Source organism: Octodon degus, unplaced genomic scaffold (assembly GCF_000260255.1).
Source record: "Octodon degus isolate 3935 unplaced genomic scaffold, OctDeg1.0 scaffold00018, whole genome shotgun sequence".
Classification (NCBI taxonomy): domain Eukaryota; kingdom Metazoa; phylum Chordata; class Mammalia; order Rodentia; family Octodontidae; genus Octodon; species Octodon degus.
Window position 1 is genome coordinate 17,704,824 of NW_004524594.1, and position 7,881 is coordinate 17,712,704.

Sequence of the window (7,881 nt, forward strand, 5' to 3'; positions counted from 1 at the left end):
CCCATACTCAGCTGGCTCCAAGGCAGAGTGGCACATGGCAGAGGGCAACCTTTCATGGCGGTAGCAAAGAGCAAGAAAGCAAAATGGAGGAGTAACAGCAACAGTGGCAACAGAGAGGAAGTCTGTCTCCCTTAAGTTGCATTCAGGCTCTTCGCCCCAGGCTGGGTATAGCATTCACACCCATAATCCCAGCAGTACTAAGACCCATAATCCCAGTGGATCATGAGTTAATCTCAAACTCTAGAAGTTCCCACTCCATGACTGCATGAGGCTTTTGGGGGGGAGAGGGGACAACCAGGCACAAACCATAACATGCACCCATATTTATAGCAGTGCAATCTGTCATAGCTAAATCTTGGAAGCAACCCAAATGTCCATCAATTGAGGACTGGATTAAGAAGATGTGGTATTTTTATACAATGGGGCATTATTCAGCTATAAAAAAGGTAAGTTTGAGGATATCATCAGTAAATGGATGCAACTAGAGACCATACTCCTAAGTGAAATAAATCAGTTCCATGTGTGCAAACATCCACGGTCTCCCTAGAGTAAGAAAGATTAAATACAACCTGAACAGTACAATGGATACTGTGGAAAGGAAATGAATCTGTCTACAAGGAAGGAATTACTGAGATGAGGGGGACAGCAAGGGGGGAGGGGGCAAGGGACACATCTATATATGTAAGCAGGATGGCTTGGGCAATTGTACTGTGGATTTCTGCTGGTGTATGGGAAGGAGCAGGGCAGTGAGTGCTTATTTTTGTGTCTTTTTTCATTTTTTTTTCTCTCTCTTAACTTATTATCCTTTTTTTCTTTTTCAAATTATGCATGCATATATCTGGTCATCTGAACAACTTAAGTTGAAGGCAGCATTATGCAATACAACAAATACTGCTGAATTCATATTATTTTTAGTAAAATTCTGTATCATTTCTAATTTTTTATTACTATCTTGTATTCTTTAAAAAATAAAATTTAAAAAGAAATTAAAAAAAAAAAAAAGTCACTGGTGAACTGTGCTCCAGCAGGCCTAATCTCACCCAAAAGCCACCTCCCCAACCAGACGCTTGTTCACAGATGGCAGCAGCTTCAGCCAGTGTGGAAAACGCCTAGCAGGATACGGTTGCCACAGGCCAAGTCACTGAAGCAGGGCCCGTCCCAAGGGCTGGTCAGCACAAAGGGCAGAACTCTGGCCCTCATGCAAGCCCGCCAGTGGGCTGGAGGAAAGACTGTCAATACCTACCCCGATTCAAAGTATGCTTTTGACACAGTTCACACTCATGGGGCAATGTACAAAAGAAAGGGGACTGTTAATGGCAGGAGGAAAGGAAATTTAAGTTTTTGTTTTGTCTTTTTGCGGAACTGGGGATTGAACCCAGGCTCCTGCGCTTGCCAGGCAAGCACTTATTCTACTGAGCCATCTCCCTGGCCTGGAAAGGAAATTTAAAATAAAAAGGAGATACTTAACTTGTAGAAGCAACTGAAAACCCAAAAAGATGGCTACCATCCACTGTCGGGGGGTGCGAGACCCCATTACTAGGGGAAGTCAACTGGCCAGACTGCCAAAGAAGCCACCAAACAAACTAAACCAAAGATCTCTAGGCCTTTCCTCACCCTGAGCCCTAAAGAAGCCCGTCGGACCCTCGAGGAAGACAGCACTTTTGAGGCTGTCACCTTTTTTTTAAAATTTTTATTTATTTATTTGTGTGTGTGTGTGTGTGGCCAGCTCAGCCCACCAGGGGGCGGGGCTGGCTGGCATGTGGTGCTGGGGGATTGAACCGTAGTCCCCGTGCTTTACCAAGCTTGTTCTAAGTAGGTGCTTTAGACCACTGAGCCATCTCACCAGCCCCTGAGCCATCTCACCAGCCCGAGGCTGTCACCTTTAATCACTCCTTTGCAAGAGATTACTGGCCTCTGCCTCTGTCCCACTAGTGTCACAGAAGCCAGAAGATAACTCTTGGGGACAGTTTCCAAAAAAAATCTCTGGGTTTGAAAAAGAGCTTCCAGAAACCAAGGAGGGTGGTGGATGCCTCAAGACTTTCGCACCTTCATGCTCCAGCTGATGGCTTGTGCCGTCGCACAGGACGGCCATCAGAACACTCACCCTGGAGAAACTGCTTTAGAACCTCTTGGGAAGATGTTTCTTGTGCTCACTTTGGCAGCACATATACTAAAATTGGAATGATACAGAGAAGATTAGCATGGCCCCTGCACAAGAATGACACGCAAATTTGTGAAGTGTTCCATATTAAAAAAAAAAAAAAAAAAAAGATTCTATGTTCTAAGACTCCCATCACTCTGTGCCACTGTCAAAAGTGTCCAAAGCCTGTGCCTGCAGCCACGCTCTGCAGAGACCAGTCACTCCCGGGAATTCAACACATGGGCACTTCAGCTTTGAGGACTTGCAAATAGATTTGACTGAAATAAAGCCCTGTTTAAAATACAAATACTTGCTTGTGATTGTCCTGCACCTGCTCAGGGAATAAGTGGAGGCCAAACCAATGAACACAGTAAGGGCTCAGGAAGTTAGCCGATTCCTCAAGGAAATTATCCCAATACGGACTTCTCTGAACAATCAGCAGTGACAGTGGACCTGTCTTCATGGCCCAAACTGTCCAAGCCGTCGCAGATCTCAAGATCAAATGGAACCTATACACAGCCTACCGAGCATAGAGTTCAGCGAACGTAGAACTATAAATCAGACCTTAAAAATCCACCCTGGCTAAGTTTTGCCAAGAAACAGGAGCAACCTGGAGGGATGCTGCCCCCAGCCTTGCTCAGGATTAGATGCACACCTGGGCCCACAGGCTACGCACCATAGGTGACAGATTTTGGAGGGCCCCTCAATGATTAAAACACTTTTGGGGAGACATCAGACAGCTCAGAGACAGCTATATTCCCAAGAGCCACATGTGCTAGAAAGAGTTTTCTCTAGGGTTAACCAAAGCTGTCCTAGAGAGGACCCTCAGCCCCACTGGCAATCCAGGATACCCATTTCAGCAGGAGATCGGGTCTGGGAGGAAGACTGGAAAAAAGAACCCCTCCAGCCCATCTGGACGGGACCTCAAGTTACTATACTTGTTACTCTCACCACTGATGAAGTTACAGGCATCACCCCGTGGATCCTCACACCGGGCTTAGGAGGGCATACTCCCAGATCCCCAGTCAACTTGGACTGCCTTTCCTGATCCCCAAAACCTGCTCAGGACCCAACTTCAATACAAGTCACCCCAGCCTAGATCCTATATGACTCCAGGCTCCACAGATGACCACCCTGCTCTGGTCACACCAGAAGTTTAACAGTCTACACATGGCCGAAGCCTGGGGACACCATTCTTGGGATGCCTTGAGCTACTCCATGAATGGTCACCCCCGGCTTCTAGGTTTCTTGGATCACTGGTAAATCTGCCTTTGCCGTACCATTTGGTAAAATCACAAATTGCTCTAACAGTAGAAGCCCCCCAACTCTCGCTCATTAACCATGTGACTGATCAACCACTCTTTAGTTCCCTGTCATAGGCAGCAGCTTTTGCCTTCCACCTCTTGGAGTAATTGTCCATTTGAGAACATACACAGCAAGCTCGACAGTGACTTTACTGGCATCCTTTTATTCTTACAAGAAAGTCCAGTTGTAGGGCCACCAAATAGCTCAGCAGATTAAAGCACCTGCAAGCAGATGCAGGGTCTGGGAGTTCAGTCCCTGGGCCTGCTATGGGGCCACCACTGGGGACAATTTAGACTGGGTCTGGTGGTGTGTGCCTGTAATCCCAGCTTTTTTTTTTTTTTTTTTTTTTTGTGGAACCAGGGACTGAACTCAGACCCTTGCACTTGCCAGGTAAGCACTTATTCTACTGAGCTATCTCCCCGGCCCCCAGTCCCAGCTCTTATGAAGCTGTAAATAGGAGAATCATTATGAGTCAGATCTAGTAGTGAGATCCTGAACACCCTATAGATTTCCCTAAAATACAAAAAAAAAAAAAAAAAAAAAAAAAAAAGTCCAGGTGAAATGCAAGTATCAGGCCCACTCTTGGGGGCTGTATTGTTTAGCCAGGTATGGCAGTGCATGCCTTAAATCCCAACGTCTGAGAGGCTAAAGCAGGAGGATCACAAGGCTGAGCCCAACCTAGACAACTTACTGAGATCTTGTCTCAAAATAAAACAGGGTTGGGGGAGTAGCTCAGTGCAAGGTCCTTGGGTTCAATCCCCAACGCCGCAAAAAGAAAAAAAAAAAAGTAGGTTTTATCACATGCACTTTCTGTCTCACACAACTGAACAAAGCCTATGACTTTCCCAGAACACACCAGACTCCTCAGAGCCTGGCGTGTCCTTGTTGTCTTGCTTTCCCGAGCCCTGGCCTTCCCCACGCTGTCATTTTGGCCACTGCCCTCGCCCTCCTGCCTGTTCCTCAGCTGTTGTCTCACACAGATATTCTCCACCTGGAGCTCACTGCCCTGGAGCTTTCTCCTCTGCTCCACGTTTGGGTTGTGCAGAACCATTTGTACTTTGCATATTTGTGACACTAGCCCAGGCTGGAACTGCCTGGCTACTTCTGTCGCTTGGTAGAATTTCAGCTCCCCAGAGGCAGCGCTGTGACCGGCAGGTGGCCATGGGCCAAGTACATCCCGCAGTGCGGGCTGCATAAAACGTCACAAGGGGCCTTTTCTTCCTAAGGTAGGAAAGCTGGCTTTCATTTTCCAGGTGAGAATTCCACACCTAAAGAAGTGAAAACAATGCTGCAAGATGCAGGTGGGAGCCATTACTGAGGCCCGGCATATCAGACCAGAAAGCCTGTTACCTTTTTTTAAGAGAATAAAAATTAGTAAAGAATAAAAACAAAATGATATAGAATTTCATTAAACAAAATAATAGGAATTCGGGGTGGCTTAGCGGATTAAAGCGCCTGCTTAGGCAGATGGAGGGGCCAGGGGCTGGATCCCTGGCCTGTGCTGGCCCTGCCCCCGGGGTGCACTGAGATAGCAATTGAGACTGGGTGTGGTGCCGCATGCCTGCAATCCCAGCGCTTGGGAGGCTGAAAAACAGGAAGGATCACTACAAGTCTGATCTGTGTAGTAAGACTGTAGACCATGTACTAAATACATAATAAGTAAATAAAACAAAACAATAGGAATTCAACAATGGTTATATTGCATAATATCTTCAAATTAGCTGTTTAGTTTATCAGATATAAGCATACAAAATTGGTCAAAAAAGTTAAAAAAATTAAAAGGGAAAGAAATAAATTAAGCATTAACTGCTCCTTTCAATAGACCAGCAGAAACCAGCAGTAAACTATTCAAGCTGTCCTGTATATATACACATACATTTCTTCTTCCCTCCTTTTTTCCTTTCCCACTGAACAGTCTCTCCCTTTCACAGCATCTATTGTACTTTTTGGGTTTTATGTACCCTTTCGGTTTTTCACACTAGTGAGACAGTATGATGTTTACACATGAGGGTCTCATTTATTTCACCTCTGAGTATAGTCTCTAGTTGCATCTACTTACCTATAAAAGCCTTGAGAGTTTTTTTTTTTTATAGTTAAGTAATGCTCCATTGTATAAAAATACCACATCTTTTTTTTATCATTCCCCAGTTGATGGGCATCTGGGTAGCTTCCAAGATTTAGCTATGGCAACTTGTGCTGATATAAACAAGGGTGCACATACATCACAGTGGCCGATGCTTTCAGTTCTTCTGGAAAAATGCCCAAGAGGGCAATAGCTGGGTTCCTTTTATTTATATTGGGAATTGAACTCAGGACCTTGTGCTTGCCAGGCAGGTGCTTGTGCTGCTGACCTATATTCCTGGCCCACAGCTGGGGTGCCTGGGACCTCTAATTTCTAGTTTTCTGAGGGATCTCCACACTGACTTCTGTAGTGGTTGGACCCATCTATAAAGCCTGTTCTTGCCCCACTGGCCAGGAAGTGCCCAGCGAGGCAGAGCAGGTTTATTCCTGTGTTTCACTCCACTCTTGAATAGCCCGCCTTGCCACGCTCTCTACTGCAAAATGTGGGTCCCTAGGCGGTGCCGCTGCTTCTTCCCCTCCTCTTCCTTGCGGGCACGGCACAGGACAGTGAACTCAAGCCCTTCACACTGAGCTACACCTTTTTTCTATTTTTGACTTTGAGACAAGGCCTGAACTGCTCTCTTCGGTGCGTGCTACCACACATGGCTTTGTTGCTGTTCTGGCCCTGTTACAACTGGGATTAACCAATTCATGAAGGGGGAGTCCAGTGGCCTCTGGCTGACCCCACCTCCTAACACTGCTGTGCTGGAGATTAGGTTTCCAGCTCATGCCTTCTGGGGGCCACATTCAGACCACAGCTCACACAGACCGATCTGCCCTCAGCTTTTCATGGATCTCACAGAAGAAGGATTTCTTTGTGAGAGAAACAAACAGTTGGCCTCATTCTTGCACATTTTCCTGGCCCATTTTTGAAGTCCCGCTGCAGTTTCTCCTTGATTTCTGAACTGTGTGCTGTCATATCACAAGGCTTCCCCCTCCCTATCTCTAGAATTCCTATGACGCTGACCTCTGAGCCAGCTGACCATGAACAGACAACACAGAGCCGATGAGCTCCAGCCATGCATACTCCCCTATGCAGGGAGATGGGGGCTCCCAGTGTGGGTTCCTTCAAACTGCTTTTGCAATTCAGAGCCACGTCCTGCCCAGCATGGTTCTCCAGTGGGAGGAGGGATATTTACGTCTCCCAGCCCCCTGCACCCACCCCAGGAGGGTTGTGAGAAGGTTCCGGCCAGGCTGAGTCCTGGTTCCATGTGAGGGCACACTTCTCTCTCTAGGAGGCACTAGGGGAGATCTTCACAAGATGGGTACCCACAGAGAGAAACTGATGGCTTCTTTTGTGGAAACCACGTAACGCTGAAAGGTGACAAGCCTACAACTGGGTTTGAGACCTTTAAATGAAACGGCCACCAATCCACAACTGGCTGCCCCATAACTGAGCGGGTACAACTCCCTAACAGAAACTAGCAGGACAGTCCCACAACACTCCTTTTCCTGTCTCCTGCCTTCATTCACCACCCCCTTCCTTTTTAAACAATTGAACCCGAGAGTCAGCATGGCTATATATACTGCCATGCAGGCAGCAACTGGCGTGTCACGACAAGCAGCCCGTATTCAGAAGGCCAGAGTGACAGGCCCTCCAAGCATGAACCTACTGCGACAAACTGCCATCTCCAGTGCAGTTGCTTAGTTCACAGGTGTCAGTATATATAGTCAGTCAGGGTGAGGGGACTCAGGTCAACAACTTCTGACATTGCCAGTCAAGCAGAACAGCCAATACTATCATGGACTACTAGACTATTTTGGAATATTTTGCTGAGTTCATACACCTATAATATTTAAATGACGGAACTAAACAAAAAAAGGGGATATAGATGAACGACCATCTTGTATCTGTGTATTCAAAATGGTTAGGATAGATATATAGCTATATTCTCTTAATTCAATGAATAGGGGATTTGTTCTAATAGTGTTTGTAAACAGGATATCATGTCTGCATCTTGTACAACACATAACCACTAGGAACACAGTATGCAATGTGTTAATTATTGGAACTGTCCTACCAATTTGATTTGAAACTGTCTCATTGTTATTTATTTCTCAATAAAATTATGGAGAAAAAAAAAAGAAACTAGCCTATAACTGGGCATATTATACTTTAACTGAGAGCAGGGTGGGGCTGCTAGCTCAGGGCCGCTAATGGGGGAGCGCATGCTGGGACCCCCGTCTGAAGCCAAGGATGAATGGGTGGGCAGGTTCTCCTGCTTTCTGCTCAGGATTTTCTTGCAAAGATGCCACTGAAGCACCACCAACCCCAAGAGCTATCGTGCAGCTGAAGGCTGAAGCAGGGCTCCTGC

General features: G+C 46.4%; 1 non-coding gene across 1 annotated transcript; it reads left to right on the forward strand.

Annotated features, from left to right (window-relative positions):
* Positions 1–2,146: 2,146 nt before the first annotated feature.
* Positions 2,147–2,253, forward strand: LOC111815605. Its single transcript, XR_002820280.1, has one exon. It is a non-coding gene; the product is annotated as a U6 spliceosomal RNA (small nuclear RNA).
* Positions 2,254–7,881: the final 5,628 nt, after the last annotated feature.